The 22188-nt window shown below is 42.1% G+C and overlaps 1 protein-coding gene and 1 long non-coding RNA gene across 2 annotated transcripts in view; one reads left to right on the plus strand and one right to left on the minus strand.

Moving 5' to 3' along the window:
- Positions 1-1545, minus strand: part of LOC138250557 (uncharacterized) — a 52389-nt gene extending 50844 nt beyond the window's left edge. The window contains exon 1 of the long non-coding RNA XR_011194980.1: positions 1458-1545. This is a non-coding gene — a long non-coding RNA (uncharacterized lncRNA). The remainder of the gene's footprint in view (positions 1-1457) is intronic.
- STARD13 (StAR related lipid transfer domain containing 13) overlaps positions 1-22188 on the plus strand; it is a 769773-nt gene that overhangs the window by 333561 nt on the left and 414024 nt on the right. The window lies entirely within an intron of this gene.

Here is a 22188-nt window from a genome sequence, read left to right on the forward strand (position 1 = left end):
ATTCTAAGGATCAGGGAAAATTTGATAGATTTGACCGATGCATTGTAATTTGTAAATGCAATTAGTTGAGCTGGAATTTTTGTTTTTTTCAAAATAAGTCGTAGTGTGGCACTTTGGATCGCACATTTCTTTATCAGATTGGGGATCGCCACAGGGTGTAATAGCATTTGTATATTTTTACAGGGTGAGTTCAAGGGCTCAAGGGATTAAATAGAGGTGTTTGAGAAATGGAAAAGGAAAAAAGACTACTCACACATAAAGAGAAGCTTGTGTTGTGAGCAACACCTCCCGTGATCAAGGTTGTAAGACCAAAATGCGTTGGGTTGTTATATCGCCTGAGAAGCAATCCAATAAATTATTGCATGAGTGAAACCACTGTGAACACATCCCTCTTTGCTTTATCAGAGTGAAGGATCAGCATTTGAAAATTTATGGCATTTGTCCAGCCGAGGGGGCATGCACCATCGCCGGAACGTAAGGGTGCCTTGTGCCATTTTTGTTAAAGGATGCTTCTGGAATAACTATATATATATATATATATATACATATATATATATATATATATAGATATATAGATATATATCTATATATATATATATATATGATTGTTCTCAATTCAAGTCAATGGGGTGTAACTATGCGACAGAAACTTGTTACTTTAGGCAAAAACATATCTAATATGCAGGTGGCAGGATATTCTCTCTGAAGACATGCATAACGTCTTGAAGGGAAGGTATCATTCATAAACACAATCTAGTCTTGCTATTCTCCTAAAATCCCTCTATCCCTTGCTAGGTTTCAAAGCAAGCTTCCGCTTATTTGAAATGTGCAAATGCACAATCTAGAGTTACATGGCTCACAGTCTTACTTGAAGTGTGGAAATTAGCAGCCATATTTAAAAGTATTTGAAGTTCTGAACCACTGTAAAATGACATCCATTTTTTCTTGGCTATATGTGTAAACGTTACTACTTTAATACATAGGAATATATGTGCATGATACAAACAGGATTTAGTTTTTCACAGCTATGCAAGTCTGCTTTCATTCATTACTTGGGATATTCTTTCCCACGGGCAAGGAATATTAAAATAAAATGAATGCAACCCCAAGTATCACATGAGCAAATATTAACATCTATTATTGCATATACATAAATGAAATTCAGAAAATATTTTCCATGAGCACATTCAGAAATCCACATCTCTGAGTACATCCAGAAACCCACCTCTGTCCAGGTTTTTGAAACTTTTCTGAATTTCTGAAACCCATAAATCTGCCCCCACAAGATGATGTAGGCCTTGGTTGCACATTCATCAATTTCATTATGAATCAAAGCAATCAGCTTTTAGCCACTGTTTAATATTTGTGAGCACAGTATGAGCCATAAAAATCCAAACACTACCCCTCACTAGGTGACAGATAATCATTCTGTTTTGTATGTTAGACCCGCAACTTACATTGACGGTATCGTATATTCTTTGACAGGCCAATTTCTTTCCTTTCAATATGCACTTTTAAAAAGTACAGTAGAAGAGAGTCGGTCGGTTTTACAAGGGCAACTGCAATCCATGTCCTCACTCAGTATAATCTCTAGTCTGTTTTCCTAAAAGACACCCTCCCTAAGAGGCAGGCATACGTCCTTCAGCCTTGTGATGCTGGCTCCGACAGTAGCTCTCCACTTTTTGCTTTCAGTTGCCAAGCATCCGGGCTGATCATTAGTCTACTTGTAAACAGAGAGGAATGAACATGATTCATCCAAGTTGTACAAAAATCACATGTGATCTTGGATCACAACAAGTTATATAACAGAAGGTCGATCTTCGGTGTTCTTCAGCTTGCATTTTAAAAACTACTTAAATGCACTGTAATAAAAAGCATGCTTCATAAATGACATATTTAAAAATATTCATTGTTATAAATTTCAAAATAATGACTCAACATTTCGTTAAATTTTGCGTGTGGTAAGTTCTATTTGAGTCGCTTTCACGGTTTCATACTTGAAGGTTTTGCAATAAATACATCCCATGTGCATGATTCTAACAAGTTAGCTCTGCTTGTTTTGGGCTTGGTTTTGTATGTACAACATGAACTTATGTGTTCCGTGTTATTCAGTGTGACACACGGTGCTTAAGTTGTGCCAGTGGTTGTAGGTGTTCGGCACCAGGACCCATTTATCACGATAGGGATTTTTCCCATCATCAGCCTTTAGCTCAGAGAAAGAGAGTGAAAGGCAGAAAAGAGAGAAGGAAGGAGGAAGAGAAGATAAAAACACTGTGTCAAATCAAGATAGCAAGAGTACTGCTGAAAGGGTGAGACAGAGGCAGAAAATTGTGGTAGTGGAATAAAGAGTTATGAGATGGAATCAATGCATGTTTTTCTTGGTGAATATTAAAAGTTTGTAATGCCTTTTATTTGTTCTATTTCCTATGGGTATCCCCTTTGCATTTGGCAATCCCAACTTTTTGTGTTGCTTGAAGTAGGCTCCGTTTGGCCCCTGTCTTTAAGTTTTCTTCAGGTGTGGCATAGAGACAGCTCATGTATTCCAAAAAAAAAGCATGATAAAAATGCACTCATGCAAAATGATAAAAGAGCTTTTTATTCAGCCCTGCTCATCCATTGAACTGTCCAAGTATCATTCACTTTTTGCTTCCATTCATTGCAGGAAAGAGCATGGGGCAGTCAGTCAGGCCACTTTATTACTGTCTTGTACTGTGAGTGATGTCATTTTGCCTGATCACATGTGCACAGCTGCCTGAAAAGGAATGCACTTCAGTACCAGGCCTGCTGTGCCTGGGCTGTAGGGCCACTCCTTTACTTACATATTTCTGTTTGCCAAACGTGTATTTTGCAATTTTGCATGATGCATGTGTTTGCAAATCAAAAAAGGATGCATAAAATAATTGTGCACTTAACAAGGCCAGGTCTATTGGCTTTTCCAATACTTGTTCAAATATCATGGGTGACGTTTACAAAGGTTTGTGCTGCCTTCCCTGAAACTTGAACACACCAGGTAGAGCTTATGTCTGCTGAGCAACTGCCCCACATTTATGGACAAATGGTTGTAGAACTAAATACACACACTGACCTGTCGGCAAAGTGCTGTTTGTAAAATATTACCATTTATTTTCCCAGGGAATTATTGCTTTGTATATTTTGTTATTTGTTTAGTTTTTTGTGCACCACATCTTTGCCTACAGCAAAACTGCCAGAGTACTTCATGTACTGGGAAAAAATGCTTAATCAACCTACAAAGGTATGTTTAGTACAAAGGAGGCAGTGAGTGCTCTTATACAGTTTTGTTAAGAAATAGGTAGGGGCTATAATAGAGGATACGTAACATCAGTTAGCAAGAACAGCGTGTAGAAGAGAGATAGGTTATAACCAGTAAATGTGGATGTCTGTCTGTCTCCATCCAGCATTTTTCATCCAGGCACCTGATCATCCCTCAACCCCGAGTCCACCTATCTGTCAGGGAAAAAAATGCCTATCAATGTTTCTTTTGTGATCCACTGCAATCAATTTTGGATAACCATTCTGCTACCAATAACAACTCATCTATCAGCAGCTGTCTGTTTGTCTTGTTGACTTTGTCACCTCACTCCAGGTCAGTTGTGCACACTATTTCCAGTCCATAAATTTCCACCTTAAAATCATTGATTTCAGGTGGGTTAGCCTAATAAATTTAATGGAAGCAAAACAAGACTAGAGCACCAGGAATGCAGTAGGCTTCCACACGAAAGTCCAAGACTGAAAACAGCAGGTGTAATGACCTGGAGGGAGGTACTCTTCCTACTATTGATGTCTGTCAGTTTTTAAGTGTATCTCATCTGCAAACAAGATCATGATTAATCTGTCGTTAATAATGAATGTGACTATATTCCAAACCAAATTTGAGTGCCGATGTTTTACAAAAAAAAGTCAAATAATGAAGCGTTTTGATTAATTAGATAAAGGTATAGGTGTCTTGGTTATATTTCGCGGTCCCTCATGACCCTTGTGAGATACACGTAAGACATCGGCAGGAATGATGTCACATCAAAAAGTCTACTGATTCTTTAAAATCAATGTCTGGTACCATTTACAGGGCACAGCCACATATTTACTCTTGTTTGAGGTTCATACTTGGTGCACATCATACCTTGTTGAGATCTTGTGCTTTTTTCAAAAAGGCGTTTTTATAGTATCAGGGGTAACCATAATTTGATGAAGGAGGAGAAACAGCAACCAAGGCCACCAATGATGGAGTCACTCATCTGGCAATTGTTTTCCATTCCAGAAGGAACCAAAAAAAATCTCCATCTAGTATGTTACGTGCAATACCTGTAATAAAGAAAAAACTCATGTGGGAGTGAAAATGAATACTCCTTTGTGGCAATTGGCAAGCGGTATATGCACGCAATGCACCTGTGCACATTGCGTGTGCTGAGATGCAACAGCAGCAAAAGCAGCAACAAGATGAGCAGCCATCTGCTTCCTCTGCTGCAAAAGTCACTGCTCTGCCAAGTGTCCTCCCTCCAGAGGATAATATTTAGTTTGCTTATGAAGACAATTTGCAGCAAGTGCTCCCAGGTGCTATTTGCTGGTGACCAACGCACTGGAATTTGCAAATGTGTTCCAAGGAAGCTTAAGTGCCATTTGAGGCACTAATTTTCCAGGGCTCCAGTGGAAATTAACTTATTGATTTTTTGGGGTGGTTCAGAACCCAGTTTTTAAATAAAGGAAAAAAATACAAAAAATAAAATTAAAGACTGTTCTACGCAAACACAAAAAAGGCTATTTTCAGGGCCACCTAAACAGGTGAAAAAAAGACAAATGTAATGTCATATTTGTAAGTTTACTTGTGTATGTGATAATATAGTCCAGCTAGGTTAGAGTGTGATTGTGAGCGTACATATATCTGTCTGACAGTCTGTGTATTTGTATGTGAGAATATGTCTGTGTGTATGGGTGGGAGAGAGTGTCTGCATGTCTGTATGAGAAAGTGACGGCATTTATGTGAGTATATGTGTTTCTATAAGCGTGAAAGTATGTCTGTATGTGTATGTATGAGAATGTGAGTGTGAGCGTATGTGTGCCTCTGTGTGCATGAGTGTGTGGGAGATTGTGTGTACAGAGCAAAAGGTAGTAGGGTTTGGTGAGGGACTGAGCTCCCCAGGAAATGCCACTGTACAGGGCAATCTAAATGGATAGTAGGGATTGGTCAGAGACTGGGCTCCAAGACCACCGTGCAGGGCAAAGTCTATGTGTAGTAGGGTTTGATGAAGGACTGGAGTCTTCGTGAAGACTGCAGTGCAGGGTGAAGATTGTGCATAGTAGGACTTGATGAGAGACTGGGCTTTCTGCAACAAACACTTTATAGGTTGAAGTTTGTGGATAGTAGGATTTGGTGAGGGATTGGCCTGGCCATGAAAACCGCTGTACAGGGTGGAAGTTTGTGCATTGCAGCATTTGTTGAGTTACTGGCTTTTCCACCAAGACTGTTGTACAGGGCGAAGTCTTTGCCTAGCAGGGATAGGTGAGGGGCTCGACTCTCCGTGAATACCACTGTGCAGGGCAAAGTTTTTGCAGAATATGGTTTGATGAAGCACTGGGCTCTCCACCAAGACAGATATACAGAATGAACTCTGTGCATAGTAGTGTGTGGTGAGGGAATGAGCTGTCTGTTAAAACTGCTATAAAGGGCAAACTCTGTGCATAGTAGTGTTTGGTCAGGGACTGAAACATCCACCAAGACCACTGTAGATGTTAAAGTCTGTGTGTGATAGGGTTTTGTGAGAAACTGGGATCTCCATGAAGAATGCTGTACAGGGTGAAGTTTGTGTGTAGTAGGGCTGAGGGAGGGATTAGGCGCTCAGCAAAAACCACTGTACAGGCCACGTTTGTGCATAGTAGGGTTTGGTGAAGGACTGGGCTCTCCACCAAGACCACTGTACAGGGAAAAGTTTATGCATAGTTGGGTTTCTGAGTCGCTAGCCTCTTCACCATGGCCATTGTGGAGGGCAAACTCTGTGCATAGTAGGCTTTGGTGAGGTATGGGGCTCTCCACAAAGAAAGATGTACAGGACAAAGTTTGTGCGCAGTAGAATTTGCTGATGGACTATCCTCTCCATCCAGACTGTATAGGCGGAACACTGTGTGTAGTAGGGTTTGGTCAGGGACTGTCCACTCTGTGAAAACCGCTGTACTGAGCGGTGTTTTGGCACTGTAGGGTTTGTTGAGTAACTAGTCCCTTTCCCAACAAAAACTTGTGCAGTGCAAACTCTTTGGATGGTAGGGTTTGGGGAGGGACTGTGCTCTTTGCAAAAATAAAACACTGTACAAGTCAAACTGTAAATAGTAGAGTTTGGTCACGGACTAAGCTAGGATCGCCACAAAAAAGGTTTTTTTGTGGGAAGTGTGTACTTAGTGGGGTTTGATAAAGGACTGGCCTCAGCCCAAAAAGTGCTATACAGGCTATAAATGTTTTTCATCCCACAAGAATCCTGCAGGAGTGCATAGGGGGTTGGAATGCTATAACGCTTCCATCCGTATTGGGAGTAATGCAGTTTAAGCAGTAGATAGGAAGGGTGTGAACATGGCACACTAATGTCACCACTTCATGTTCTATTAACTTTATCACACTGTCTGCTGGTGCCACAGGTTTAGGGCATTAAAGCCAAGAGCAGAAAACGTATGAACATCTTTGCTGTGGCAACTCAAAACGTCTAAAATGTATACCTTTTCTAAGATCCACCATATCCTCGAGATAGTGAGGGGAAAGTAATCATGAGTATTTGATAAAAAAAGGGTCATAATAGATAAACTGCCAAATAAAATTAAGTTGTCAAAAAACGTCAATAGCATCCACAGTGTATAAACTAAGGTTGGAAGCAACCTAGAATTCTATTATTTTGCCCAAGAATCTACCTCGCTGATCTGCCATTTGATGCCCTGAAAGCCTAATAAACAGAATTGGGAACTTTTCCAAATGGGTTTTGTTAGAGCTGGCATCCTTGGCGTGGTTTCTCCTGTCTTTTTGCCTCTGCGTCCTGTATTATTTACTGTGTGCTGGATTTTATTTTTGCTGGTTTTGGGACTCTGAGCCCTTTACCACTGCTGATCAATGCTAAAGTGCAAGTGCTTCCTGTGTAAATTGTGATTATGATTAGGGGTGGGTGGCGCTCATGGAGTTCAACTCTATTGAATTCCGAAAGTTAGCTAAAACCTCAGTGAAATTCCGTGGAGTTCCACATGCTGCAAAGTGCCGCCTGCTCTACTGGCACGTGGCTAGAATGTACCCGTTCTCGGTTGCTTAGCACCCAGCAGTAGCAGCTGGCACTTAGCCAGTCTCCAGCCCTCCCTGCTAGCCTCAGCATCATACCTCCTAACACCACTTCCTTTCTCAGGGACTCTGGGGAGATAGGTACTTTACTTGGAGCTCTGACGGCATTTTCTTTTTACCAAGCACAGACCCCATCTCCCCACCCTGTCACATATGCAAACAATGTTCAGGCTCAATGCTCCCAGTCCCATGCCAATAGACGAGAGGCACAGGGGGCAGGGGCTCTGGACCTGGACAGTATTGCATATGTGGCGGGGTGGTCTGTGCTTGGAAAAATATATATTTCAGTCATAGCTCCACGGAAAAGAACCTTTCTCCCCAGACTCTCTGAGTAAGTTCAGGGACTCTGGGGAGACAGATTCTTTTCTGTGGAGCTCTGACTGCAAGTTTTCTTTTTTCTAAGCACACACCCCACTCATCTGCAAATAATGACCAGGCCCAGAGCCGGCCTTATGTGCACAGAGAAGAGAAAGCTAAACTAGGGTCTGAATGCTCTGTGGGTCCAGAGTTCCTGTTGCCAGCAGCCTGGCTCTCTGCCTCCATCTGTCCCCTGCTCCGGGGCTGCTGAGGACAGTGAAAAGAGGGAGGAGCTAGAGCAGCTCCCCCCACTCAGCAGCAGCCTGCACCACCATCTCCATGACGACAAGCAGAAAGCAAAGCTTCGGGTAGGGGTCTCCTTGCCTGTCCAAGGGCAAATGTCTTCATTTTGGGCCGAATGTAAAGTTCAGCTCAGTTACCCCGGGCCATACACTGATGAGCTCCGCTCCGCTGCCAGAGGTAGAGCATGGAATGTGAAAAACTCTGTTAACTCCTGGAGCTCACTGCCCACCCCTGCTTATGATTGGGTATCCATGATTGGCATGTTTGATTTACTAGTAAGTCCCTAGTATAGTGCACCATGTGTGCCCAGGGCCTGGAACTCAAATGCTACTAGTGTGCCTACACCGCTGATTGTGCCACCCACACGAGTAGCCCTGTAAACATGCCTCAGACATGTCATTGCAATGTCTGTGTGTTCAGTTTTGAACTGCCATGTCGACCTCGCAAGTGCACCCACTTGCCAGGCCTAAACATTCCCTTTTAGTACATGAAAGGCACCCTTAAGGTAGGCCCAAGGTAGCCCCATGGGCAGAGGGATGTGTATTTAAAATGTAGAACATGTGCTAGTGTGTTTTACATGTCCTGAATAATGAAGTACTGCCAAATTTGGTTTTCACTATTGCAAGGCTATCCCTCCCGTAGGTTAAAATGGGGATTGACTTGAAATATCTTTTGAGTGCAATTTCCAATTGGGGGCAGATAGAGATGTTGGGTTTGGGGTCTCTGAACTTACAATTTAATAATATATAGTTTGGTGAAGTTTGTTTTTAGATTGTAAGTTTGAAAATGCCACTTTTAGAAAGTGGGCATATTCTTGCTTCACCATTCTGTGCCTTTGCCTCTCTGCTGGGATACACATCTGGATCAGGATGACAGTTGGGCTGTTTGTGAATTCACTCTAGACAGTAACACAAAGGGAGCTGAGATGTGTCCTGAATATCCAGATGGGTCTTTATGGACTAGACTGGTGGGAGGAGCTGAGACTTGCACCTGAAGAGAGTTGTGCCTGTCCTTACACAATAAAGTCTCCAACCCCCTAGAGTGTAGGAAAGGCAGGGTCTTGTGCACTACAAATACTTTCCTTTGAAGTTTGCCTACTTCAAAGGCAGAAATTAGTATAAGTATTGGACCCAAACCCCAGACTTTTAGAACAGTGCTGGATCAAGAGGAGACTCTGCCAAAGAGAAGAGCTGAAGAGCTGTGAGGAGAAGTACTGCCCCTTTGCTATGTGTGCTTTGCTGCGCTGGCCTGCAGTTGCTGCGTCTGCTTTGGAGAAGACAAAGACTGGACTTTGCTGTGTACCCTGCTTGTGAAGCTTCTCCAAGGGCTTGGACTGAGCTGGCCTCCTGTTAAGAAGTCTTGGTGACATCAAAGGCTTCACCTGCTTGCCCCTGGGTTCTCTTGCTGAGGACCCTGCTTGCCAAGAGGTGCCCACTCCAGTTCCCTGGCTTTTGGGAGTGAAGTCTGGCAGAAAAACAAGAAGAACCCAGCACACTGACTCCGGACAACTCCAGAATCGGTTTTGATGCCCAACGTCACGCCGCACACTGCACCCGAAGCTGTGGTCCCTGCTGAAGTGTGATGACCCCGATCCACACTGCAGGCCCGACGTTGGTGCAGCGCCTCCGAAGTCCTGCAACATTGTGAGTCCCATTGTGAGTCCCAAGTACTCAAGCAGTACTGTGTCACTGACGTCCGTGACACCCAACTCCAAAGTGGCACCTGTGGCCTCATGGTGTGACCGTGACACTGCAAAGTCACCTCATCACGTCTTGACCCGCTGGACTCATTGACCCCGCCAGATCATAAGGAACGGCGGCCGCCTTGCCGCCAACACCTCTTCACCTCTGCTGCCTCTGCAAGAACTGACGCCTCACCTCCCCTGCATAGCAGTAAGGAACCGACAACTCACCTCCTGCGTAGCGGTAGAGAACCGATGACGTACCGTCTCCAGTGACGTCTCACCTCCCTGACTCCATGCCATGTCTTTGACTCTGCCTGGTTTCTGAGGTACTGTACCTGGGGGGGGTGCGACTCAGTGACTGGCGCCACACTCCCTTGCGAGCGGCGTCGGACTGTTGGGATCGACTCCATCACAATGCCGTGATAGCTTCAGTTGGAGCTATTGTGTTTTCAAACGATTTATTGAGATTTAACCTTTAAAAATTCATATATCTGCTTGTGTATGTTGGATTTTTGTCGTTTTGGTCTTGTTACCATTTATTGTGTTTTCACTGAGTTAGTGTGTGTGGGTACAAATACTGAACACAGCCTCTGAGATAAACCTGGCTGCTCAAGATAACAAGGGGGTGAGCAAGGGTTATCCTAGGAGTGTGACCCTCTTACCCTGACTAGAGTGGCGGTCCCTTCTTGGACAGGGTATAAACTGCCAACTAGAGACCCCATTTGCTTCGGGTTTATGAAAAGCTAAATGGTAAAATATTTTCAAGTGCTAGTTGGACTGCTCTTTTAGTGCATTTTGGACACCGCTGCTACGTTACTGTTCAGAAAAGTGCTGTTTAACACTGTTCAAACTCTACTATTTTAGTAGTTTGACAAGTGCGGTTTTAGTAATGTTCAGAGAGTTCTGGTGTAATACAATTCAGACAGTGCTTGCTTTAGTGAATTTATAATAGTGCTGTAATAATCCCAAGATAGAGACAATGCCATTTTAGTACAGATCAGAAAATGATGTGGTAGTACAATTCAGGCGGTGCTGTTCAGATGTTGCTACTGCACTGCAGTTCAGAAAATGCAGGTATACTCCTCATGTGGTGCTGTTTTGGTGCTATTCAGAAAGTTTTGCTTTAATATTTTCCAATCAGTGCTGTTTTATTACCCTTTCGACATTAACTGCTTCAGTGATTTTCAAGCAGTGCTGTTATAGTTCTGCTGAAACGGTGATGTTTTAGTTCTGTTCAAAGAAGGCCTTTGTAGTACAGATCAGAAAAGGATGATGCAGTGCTGTTTTTATGTTGTTCACATGGTCTTACTATAGTGCTGTAGAGACGAAGCAGTTATGCTACTGTTCATGTAGTGCTGTTTTAGTATCACTCACAGTGTAGTTTTAGCACTGCTCATTGGGTGTAATTTTAGTACGTTTTCGACTCGGCTTCTTTAATACTGCTGCTTTAGTAATGTACAGGCATTCTCTTCTTCTACAGTAGTTCTAATACTGCTGTAATACTAGACTTCAGTTAATGATGGTTTGGTACACATCAGAATTTTTTTTCGTACAGTTCTCAAAAATGCTGATATAATACTGATCAGACATAGATGTCGAGGGGTATGTTTTAGGCAGTGCTCTTGAGTGCTGCTGAATCGGTGATTTTGGTACGATTCAGGCAGCTCTGTTAGTTGCCAGTGCAGCACTCCTATTGTGCTCCAATAGTCCTTTTCAGTCAGACCTATTTGTATACGATTCAATCTTGGCCCTTACTGTACTGTCCAGACACTATAATGTTATATTCTTAGTATGTATTTAGTTTCTTCATGCAGCTATGTGGGACTAGGCTCTAGATTACCTACATTACAATTGTGACAGTAGTTTTGCACTTGTAACTGGGCAGGTTCTGATGTTTGTCAATTAATGGAAAAACAAAAATGGAGAAACCACATTGGAGGAAAACAAATCAAGGAAAACCAATTTTAAGGAAATACAAAAGGGGCGAAAATTAAAGGAAACATTTTTAAGAAAAGATCATTTAAGGAAAAATCCAAAACTACAATAAATTTGGGTGAAGTTTAGGACTACTGTGGGGATTTTGGATTCAGGGAGGGATAATGTTTAGGGTGATGAGGAGTTTTTAGGGATCAGGAATAATTGGAGTTTGGGTATAGATAGGGGGTTTTAGGGTGAGAGATGGATGGAGTCTACAGGGAATGGTGGATTTTTAGGGTTCAGGGATGAGTGGTGTTTAGGTGCATGAGGTGTTTTTAGTTTTCAGGGATGGGTGGAGTGTAAGGATGTTGGGGATTTTAGGGTTCATGGATAGGTGGGGTTTACGGCTGGTGAGGTTTTGAGGTTTAATTATGGGTAGCAGCTGGGGTGGTGGAAAGTTTTTAGGAATCAGAATGGAGTGATATTTAGGGTGGTGAAGGGTCTTAAGGGTTCAGGTATCGGTGGAGTTTAGATATAGAAAGGGGAATTTAGGGTTCAGGGAGGAGTAGTTTAAGGTGATGATGAGCTCGTATGGGTCATGGATGGCTTGTGTTTAAGGGCAGTGTAGGTTTTTTAGAGTTCAGGGAAGGGTGGAGTTGGGTGTGCTGAGGTGCTTAAGGGGTATAAAATGGGTAGGGTTTAGGTGCAGAAAGAAGTTTTTAGGATTCACTAATTGGTGGAGTTAGCAGTAGTGAGTGATTTTATGGTTCAGGGATGGTAGGTCTTTTGGGTAGAAAAGGCTTTCAGGGATGGGTGTAGTTTTGGTGTGGTGGGGATTGATGTTGTTTAGGGATTGGATGGGTCAGGGATGTATGGTGTTTATGGTGGTGATGGGTCAGTAAATTAAAAGCATCCATAGTAATTGTTTGACAATGTAAAAGCTATAAATACAAAATAATGTCCCCTGAAGTAAAGCACTGAAATACATATCTCCGACAAAAATGTTTCAGAAAATAAGACCTGCAACCATTGCATTTACACTTAAAAAATCATTTTCAGAAGCCAATTTTAACCGAAAAGACATTCTGTGAATTGGTTTCTATGAAAAGATCAGTTCCATTGATTCTGAAAATTAACACTACACAGTTTAGATAAAATGGTTTCTCAATAATGGTATTTCAAGAAATCATTTTTCTATGAAATCACATACAGCCCAGTTTTACACCAACACTTGGTCACTTTTGAGACAGATTGGCTACTCTTGTAATTGATTGAGTGGTCTGGCATAAGTAACCCCACATTCTCAATAAAGAATTAATACCCTATTTGGTCCACCCAGTGTAAGATGCTTGCAACTAGAAAATGATTAGGTCCTAAATACTGTCAGGTTCAAGAAGATGTAAAATGCCATGGAACCTCTGGATCGCTCAGGCCTCCACTAACTCAATCAAGTTGTCCATGCAAACATTGTCCAATATGTGAGATCATGAGGCATCCAAGAGTTTCTCGGGTTTCATGAACACTACTCAAGTCCTTCCAGTTGTAAGAAGCATAGACAGTTGAGAATTACTCAAGCAAAGCACTTCAGCTAAGCTCACTGAGAAATATATAGTGCCCTACTCAGGTCAGCCCACGTGAAAGATGCAAAGGAGGGTGAAAATGATTTACATCTGGTGCCCCATTTTAATTTAGGGAGAAGTGAATGCTTCAGTCAAGCCATCAAAATGTTAAATGTAGAGTCAACTGAAAATTACTCCGTCCGAATACCCAATCAGGTTCTGGAAACCGTAGGTCCCACCTGAATATAACATTCATGGTGGCTGACAATTTCTCAGGCCTAGCACCCTCATCTCATTAACTCTGTAATGAGTACCTGGGTCAGGTGCAGTAAGATGTAAGAGTATGAAGTGGCTGAGAAATGTTCAAGCTTGATACTCTAGTGAGGTCCACCTTGTTGCAAGTATGCAAGGGTGCCCATCCTTTCCATTTTCTTCTGGTGGCAGGACATGAGACCCAATGGCAATGTAGAAAGGCCTTGTGTCCCTTCTGAATAAACTACCACAGTACAGAATATTTGCTTCAAAGAACAAGAGTGGTGTTTTCTCCCTTAGATTCAGTGGACGGGGAGAAGCAGAGTTTATAGAATATATGCTTCAGTAGTGGGATACATGTAACTTATTCGACATACCTGTGATAGTACATTGCGAGATTTTGGTTTTTTACTAGCAATAAAAAATTGAATGAAATAATGTAATAGATTAATAGTTCTAAAATGTCTTGTGTATAACTGAGTAGTATATTTTATTCAGTTTAGTTGTAGGAACCTCATTGTGTAGCTCAAAGATGACTATTCTAATATATTTATTTAGGCACTTGTGTAAACTACATTTGCGCTCTCTGAAGCAGTGCTCCTGTAACAGAATGTTGACTTTTGTCTCCCTTTTGAAGTCGACTGATGGCGTGAAGGGGTCTCCCGATCAATTGTTGGTGAAGCCCAATAGCCACTTATCTATGGTTTTCCTTCAAATTGCTACCTCTACCATCTTGTCACTTTGAGGCTGAGAAGCCTTGACTTAGTAATCAATACTCAGGCTCTTGGGAAATGTGTCTGTGCACGCTGTGGGACAGCCAGTAAAGTGAAATATAAATTACCCATATACTGAAGTGGGTTAAGTGTAGCATGAAGTAGGTGCATAAAATGGAGTGTGCATCGAAAAATAAAAGACGCCTGTTCTTCGTGGCGATATTGAATGAATGGAAAAGTCCACCGTATAGGGTTCTTTCTAGGCTTGTGGGGATGGTGATCCCAGCTCTCCTGCCAAGTCTTTCATCCCATCTGAATTTGTTACATGTTTCTCCCTGCATTTCCACCCAGTCGAGACCACGGAGCTCCACACACTTCAATTCTTACTCGCGGGATAGCATTCCCGTCCTTCTTATCAGATTTTTTGGTCTTTCAAAAAGACGATCTTGCCTGAGTGGCCTGTAGTTACCAGTTTTTTTCTGCACCTGTTAATAAAAGTAGAAAATAACAAACCGAGTTATTTGTTGTTGTTTTAGAAATTCCTTTCTTTAAGGCACTGTTTGGAGTAATCCAATGTGAACTTCGCATCTGACACCAAAAAGGTTGTTTTGATTCGCTGCCTGTCAGTTCTTAAGGTTTCCACTGCAGCCCAGATGGTTTCTCCAGGGGATTTCAAATTGGCACTCTGTTTTCCTATCCTTTGTTTCCCACAGTCACCAAGGCTTATCAAATACCAAGTTTGAGAACCAACTGTCAAAAACATAAGTAGCTGATTTGCTGCTTTCACCACTTCAGTTCTATTTCCTGCACGCCGGTCGCACCCCCTTCAACAACACCTTCTGAAACTGAGACATTTCATGGTATAGAGCAGTGGTTTTCAAACTTTTTAATGTCGCGCCCCCACGTGGGGAACAAAAAAAAATCATGGCCCCACTCAGAATTTTTCACAATTGTTCTATTAAGTTGACAATGTTTTAATATGTCTAAACGTATTTAAACATTGCAGTTAACTTCGGTTACCGTTTTAAAAATGCGATACATGTTTTTTCTCCTTTAAAAAAACAGTATTATCAGCAGAATGCCTCTTTTGCCCAGAGGTTGCGACTCCCCTGGGATCACTTGAGGCCCCCCTTAGGGTGCCCGACCCCCAGTTTGAAGACCCCTGGTATATAGGAAGAACTACAAACGGCGCGAGCAAATAACACGCATGAGAACAAAAACCAGCAACACGGTTTGTTACAACTGTACATGAGAAGCTGAAAAGAAATATTAGAATCAAAATCCCGTCTTTTCGGTTTGATGAGAATGTCTCAGTCAATGAATAATGTTTTCCCGACGATTGGAGCAGCTGTTTTCACATATCTACCATGCCAGAGAAGAGCTCAACATATCTTAAGAATTGGAAATGGAACATTTTACGAAATCTTCCCAACTGAGGAGGCTTATTTGACACTAAATGCCTCGTCCCACCTCCTGCAGTAATTCCAGTTCAGGCACAAACAGGGGTTTGAACCCAAATCGAGATTTCAGTAATACCATAATCCTCAGCCCTCCAGACTGGCCTCCCCGCCAGCACTGCACATATTTTTTTGGTGTAAACCAGGGATGTTTGTGCGGGGATAAATATAGCACATATTGATTTTTGCACCATGAAACGGGAGGAAAAGTGATATCTCTTCATTATTCCTCCAATCCCAGGTGAAGATCTGAAAATTACGTTAGAAAACTACACCTGGAGAGTACGGCATCCCACAGTACCTACATTTGATTGCCCACAGTACCTACATTTGATTGGCCACAGTACCTACATTTGATTGGCGATACCCAAAGTGCTATTATCGAACCAAATGACAGGCCCTGTTGTTAATGAATAAAGTGAGGCGAAGGAATTAAAAAAGTGAATGAGCGGGGACTTTGTTTAAAGGTGTACGAAACCCAATACATGAACTACTTATTTAGTTGCCAAGGTCCAAGGGCACGATCTTAACATTCTAGATTAAATAATGGTGATAAATACTTACGTTCAGAAATTAATCTTACAACAAAGCTGCCAATGTGCTCCAATTGAAAATGCGTGTCTGCAATCAAACGCTATTTCAATGGGGGTGCAGACGGCTAGGAAACAGACTCTTTTCCATCGACTATAAAGGACATATTCAGTTTCACCACCAAGCATCTCACACTAACCCCAAATGGCTTATTAATTGCAAATGGACAAACAGGTCAACAAGCAGGATAATACCACCCAATCTGTGCTTAATTTGAGCAACATCACTCATTTGACCTTGGGTGAGGAAGAGACGGGAGAAAAGAGAAAAACAAGGAGGAATAGAAAGATGGGACAGAGGGAGAATGCAATGCTGAAATGCTGAAAAATAACCCACCAGAGTGACAAAAAGAGACATTGAGTATTAGGTGGGTCAGAAAGAGGCATGAGGTGAACTCTAGACACTCTTGGTATTCTGCAGCCTTGGTGTTCTACAGCACTGGCTTCTGGCTCCTAGAAAAACCTTTAGGCCCAATCCCCATTTCTACAAATGAATCATTGCATCCAGCAGTAGTAGAGCTGGTAAGAGGCAGATCCGAGCCCGCTGTGTGCCAGGTGAAGATTCAGTCACTGGGCGCCACTTGTAGGATTATCCAGATCGTGTCTACACATGCTTTGCAATGTTGCTGTCACTACAGTAAGGGCAGGATTAATTTAGTGTGCGCATAACGTGCTACTAGCCCCATTTCCAGAAAAAGTAACGTAACAAATTTTAACGTGTGTGGATCACCCACGCATAGCCCTTTTTATTCCAGTAAAGCACATTATGGGGGTTATTCTAACTTTGGAGGAGTGTTAATCCGTCCCAAAAGTGACGGTAAAGTGACGGATATACCACCAGCCGTATTACGAGTTCCATAGGATATAATGGACTCGTAATACGGCTGGTGGTAAATCTGTCACTTTTCCGTCACTTTTGGGACGGATTAACACCTCCTCCAAAGTTAGAATAACCCCCTATATCCTTATATATCCTTATAGGGACATATGCCACTTGCAACAGCAGATTTCAACAGACAATTACTTAAGGTATCAAAAATATGAAAGATATGACTTCAAGAATTTACAAATTTACAAAGACAGCAGGCAGCAGATGGTTACAGCACTCATGGACACAGTAAGTATAGGACATATTATACTGGTGGTGGTAATGGCGTGTGCATTTGGTCCAAACAAACGCCCATAAAGCAATGTCCAGAAACAGGAAGAGGTATCATGAACCTATTGTGCAGTTGATGTGCCATGCTTCATGTCCACATATCAAGCAGAGGAGAAAATGATGCGCATCAACTAAAGCAAGTGCTGCAGCGCAGACCTACACACTTGAAAGAGTGCATCAAAGTACAAAACTTGACAAATACTCCAGGATACATAAAAGGGGCGTTATATATCTGCGCACAGCCTTAGGGAGCAGAAGGTGTGCAAGGTAACCGTGATATGTTTTTACACCGTATATCAAAAATGCACCAGGGAATATCTGGGCTAGGAACGGGCAGGAGAGATACACATGCAGCACAGATAAAGAAGACCGAGGAGGAAACAATTGAAGTATGTTTTGATTAGGTGATTAATGCTCAAGCTGGCTGTGCTTTTTTGTAAAGCGACAATTGTGTATTGGGGCATTGGCACAACAGGCAGAGAAAGGTAAACTAATACTGGTAAGGCACCGCAGAAGTAACATAAACATGGACAACAACTTTAAATGTTTATCTCTTTTATATAATAGGATTGCTCAAATCTGTCTTTCTGTTGTGGGACATAGCCCCCTGGCAGTCCATCATACATATTAGACGTCAAGAGTCTCATTTCCACAGACCTGGTGCTCAATGTCTGCTCCTTTAGATACAGATATTATACAGGATGTGCCCCTGGACTGCTGGTGACCAGTATCAATTCTGCACCACCTGAAACCATGGCATGCAGAACCGTCTGTCCTCCCCTGTGCCAACCTGTTTGTGATTGAGACTGTTAATGTTGTTACTCTGTTTTACTTATACAATACTAAGGCTCAAGGTATTCAAGTGATGTTATAAATGTGATGGTTACCATCTAATGAGTGATACCAGGTTTATTAGAGCATCAAAGTGTTGTGCCTTTTCTTGAAGAAGTCGTGATACTCCCGTTCACTACTAATCACGTCAATGAAACCTTGTTTCTCATCTTTAAACCGAGTTATTAGAATAAGCAACTTCCTCCGGAGTTTCTACACATTCCACATACAGAGAGTACCTTGTGGACTACGGGTTTTTTAGTTGGCTTGTGATCTGGCTGCAAAGTACCTTATGCACTGTTGTAAATATATCAAGGCCGACTGTGGCTGCTGTAAGAAGACAATGATGATGTTTTGCTTAGAGGTTCTGTGAATCTCATTATAATAGAGGTCTGATTGTCATGCAGTTGCCACTGATCTGTCTTAGTGATGCTGAGGCATTGCATGTATTTGTGGACCACAAGTATGTACATGATGGATTCTGGTTGGTGACTGGGTGTATTTTCCTAGTTCAATCTGCCCATCAATTTTAAAGGATGGCCGCGGGTCTCATCACATGGTTTTGATGTCGGTACTAGACATCCACCGTAGGATTGAGATTGTAATTGAACAGATATGGATGTGCCTGCAGGGAGCCTGGACAGTGCAGTTGTTTGACTACATATTTGTGGCCAATCAACAGCAGGTCTCTTAAGGATATCTAAACAGCAAGTTCTCCATATATTGATTGCATGGATGGTGTGATTAGTGTTTTGGTTTCCCTTATGTGGTCTCTTGAGAGACAGAAGAAGAACAGCCAGCCCGGGTGCTCTTTGTAGATACATGAAATTCTACATAAACCTCCTCCACTGTGTCTTCAAGGGGTTCACAGTATAGTTCACCTGTGGAAAAAGAGAGTACTAAAGGTAATACCTGCATGATCTCACATATGCAAGGAGCCCTCTTGGGCACGCAGTACGAGTTACTCATAATGCAACTGCGCACAAGGTTTGGAGTTGTTGGCTCTTTGGGATTACGAGAAGTGCAGAAACAGTGCAAACCTGCATAGTTTGCTCTAAGACCACTGGGTGTTAAACACAGCAGAAATCTCTGGCTAAAAATTCGGGCAGCAATGATAAAATTGCCAGGGAAATCAGATAAGTTAACCCTCAGGATTCAACTAGTAATGGGCTTTTTTTTACCCAACCCTCACAGATATTGTTTCAACCGCTAATAGTATCTTCGGAGCCCAAAACTACCAGACTGTTGTGTTTATTTCTTGTAAGGTGTGCAGGGCCACCTGTAAGAAAATACTGACCTCCTGTTCTTGCCTTAAGTGACATCTGTAGTTTAACAAGTATGTTGTAGCTGAGGTTGTAAAATACTGCTTATCGCTCCTACTGCACTTTGAGAACTCCCTCTCCATAGTTGACATGTTGGAAAAAGTGTGTTTCACATAAGTTAGAGCAGTGTAGCGTTTCTTAAAGAATATAAATCCTAATAGTCAGTCACAAGGTAGTTGGGTAGGTGGGTCAGTAGTAAAATGGCTATACTCTATTCCATGGCACTAGCGGGTTTCTCCCAGTATCACTGGACTTGCAGATCCTATCTTGGTATAATACAATGGCAAAGTTGTCACACTAGTTCAAAATAAATTCTGCTTCAATATCATAGTTGTTTCAAACAAGAAAAGACAATGTATGTGAAAGAGCTGTATGAGTTTCCTCTATTGCCCATTACCTTCCTGTCTGGAACTGTGGAGCTATAGAGTTTGTAGTATTGAATGCGACCCTAGAGTTTGTGTGCTGATCACAACTTGAATTGGGTCCTCGGAATGAGAAATTTCCAAGTTATCTGGCTTTCCATAGAGCCGGTTGAGTAAAGCACCTCACATCTTCATGACTTGTAGGGCGATCTAAGTTTTGCCTTCAAGTGGCTTGTATGAGGACAGCTAGCAAGAGGGTTCAGAGATTTACACACTCTGCTGATATCTGTATAGCTCACTAGTGATGCACACCCACTGCCTCAAATAAAAATACAATTTGCAACTTTCCTTCCCCTTTAGGAAGTGGACATAAATCACAAACTCATGCATAATGCTTATTGTTTTCCCACCAAGGACATATTAATTTCCCATCCTGTTGTTTCAGCATTTGCAAATGATCTGTGTTTCACAGACCTTGGAATGTCTCCAGAAACAACAGTCCAATAAATCCCCCCTTGTTGTTCATCACGTTGCTTTGGTCTTCTAGTTGGCACAAATCTCTTTTGAGTATTGCTGCCCACTCATAGGGACACCTGCATGGGATTTAAGTAGGAGCAGAAAAGCCGTTCATGGGTATACCCCATCTAATTCTCTGTAGAATCAACAATTTAAGGACTTACTGTTGCAGAGTGTCCAATTCAGACTACTTCTCATTACCTCTTCTTGGTGTAAATCATCCAACTACTTAACTATCGTGAGAATGTGAAGGAGCAGATGTAGAACCTAGTCTGAAATACATATACAGAATACAGAGTTTCCTTGTCTCCTGCTTTACCAAGGTTCTGACATGGGCCTGACTCCTGGTGAGCCTCAGCCTCTTATGACCAAGGAACTCTTCCAACAGTTTTATTGTCTCTGTGTGCTAAAACTCTCAACGCACCAGGCAGTCAGGAAGCTCAGCATTCAAGAATGGTGGAATTCGGAGAAAGGTTGCCCCCCCCCACTGTGTGTCTCACTCAGCCACTTTGTCAAAGGAGTTGCCACGTTTTCTATACAGTCAGGTGAATCTTATCTTACGTTGCCTTTTCTGAAATGCCATTATTTAATGACCAAGCAGTCTTCTCTACTGCTGACAAACAAAATGTAGAGACTCTGATAGATATAAATTACATATGACTCACCTTAACACAGCAGGCAGGCCTTTATTGTTTCTCTACACACCATAATCCCTGTTCTAGGAATTTCAGTGACTGGCTGAAGGAATATATAATGGCAAGAATTGTTTCTTTTCAGGATGGAGAGGCAGGCAGCATTTCTGTCTGCTTAATAAAGTTAGCAACTTTGTCAGTTGGTTCCTTGGTTGCATTTTGCAGATATTACTAAGTGTGACTGGAGGGTGGATAGAGCCCAATATAAGTTCCCTTTTATAAAAATGTTTTCTCGAGTTATAAATATTCAGTTGAAGACATGGTTTATGGGTAATTTTAGAATTGATTCCAACACGTTAATTTAGAGGAGAGATTAAGAAAACGTTTGCCAAAATATTACCAAAGGTTTCATCCACATCATCAAAAAGTGCCCTTCCTGATATCAAAGTCTGCATCTGAAATAACATGTGTGTGGTGTAGAAGCTGCCAAATGTGGTGCTGGTGTAATTGTCCAATTGAGGCTGGGCAGAGCATCACGATTTTCAGTGGCAGCTGCTCAGTAATATATCACTTGTAAAACATTGGATTTGTACATACATCAGAGTCCTTGATATGGTGGGAGAGAAACTAGAGGTCCCTGTGGTAAGAAAGTCCCGGGGCAATTGCACCATACAGTTTTAAAATCGGTTAATCAATTTAAAAAAAAATCAAGATCGATGCTCTTCAATTACTTTTTCCTCTTTCAACCCAAAGAGGGTTGTCATTTTTCAATCTCCAGAATTCCCTCTCATCTATCCTGATTTGCAGAGCAGATCCATGATGCCTTTGCGTTTCTCTTCTTGTGCAGCACACAGACAATCAATTAGTTCACTCCCATTCCTGGCTCCAAAGATAGATAAGGTCTTTGCTATGTTGACTAATGATTGCTTCGCTCTGAACCTGGTGAAATCCAACTGCTTGCCTTACCAGGACGTGGGTTTATCAGGGCCCACTTCAGGACTCATCTGAGTGCAGTCTTTCTTCCAGATACAAGGTAGAATGAATTGAGAGACCACGTAGTTTGCCTTCTTCACAGGATCTCTGCCTCAGCATGATTTATATGCCCCCTTACATGATACTGCATCAAGAAATGAGGGCTGATAATTTTCTACAAATCTGGTGACAGAGTTCCCAGTGGTACGACAGGAAATATTGAGGAAGAATTGAAGTACTGGCTTAATCTCCGAAACTGTCTAAAGGTTCCACCAGCAGATTTCAACCCCACGGATTCCAC

This window comes from Pleurodeles waltl, chromosome 8 (assembly GCF_031143425.1).
Source record: "Pleurodeles waltl isolate 20211129_DDA chromosome 8, aPleWal1.hap1.20221129, whole genome shotgun sequence".
Lineage (NCBI taxonomy): Eukaryota > Metazoa > Chordata > Amphibia > Caudata > Salamandridae > Pleurodeles > Pleurodeles waltl.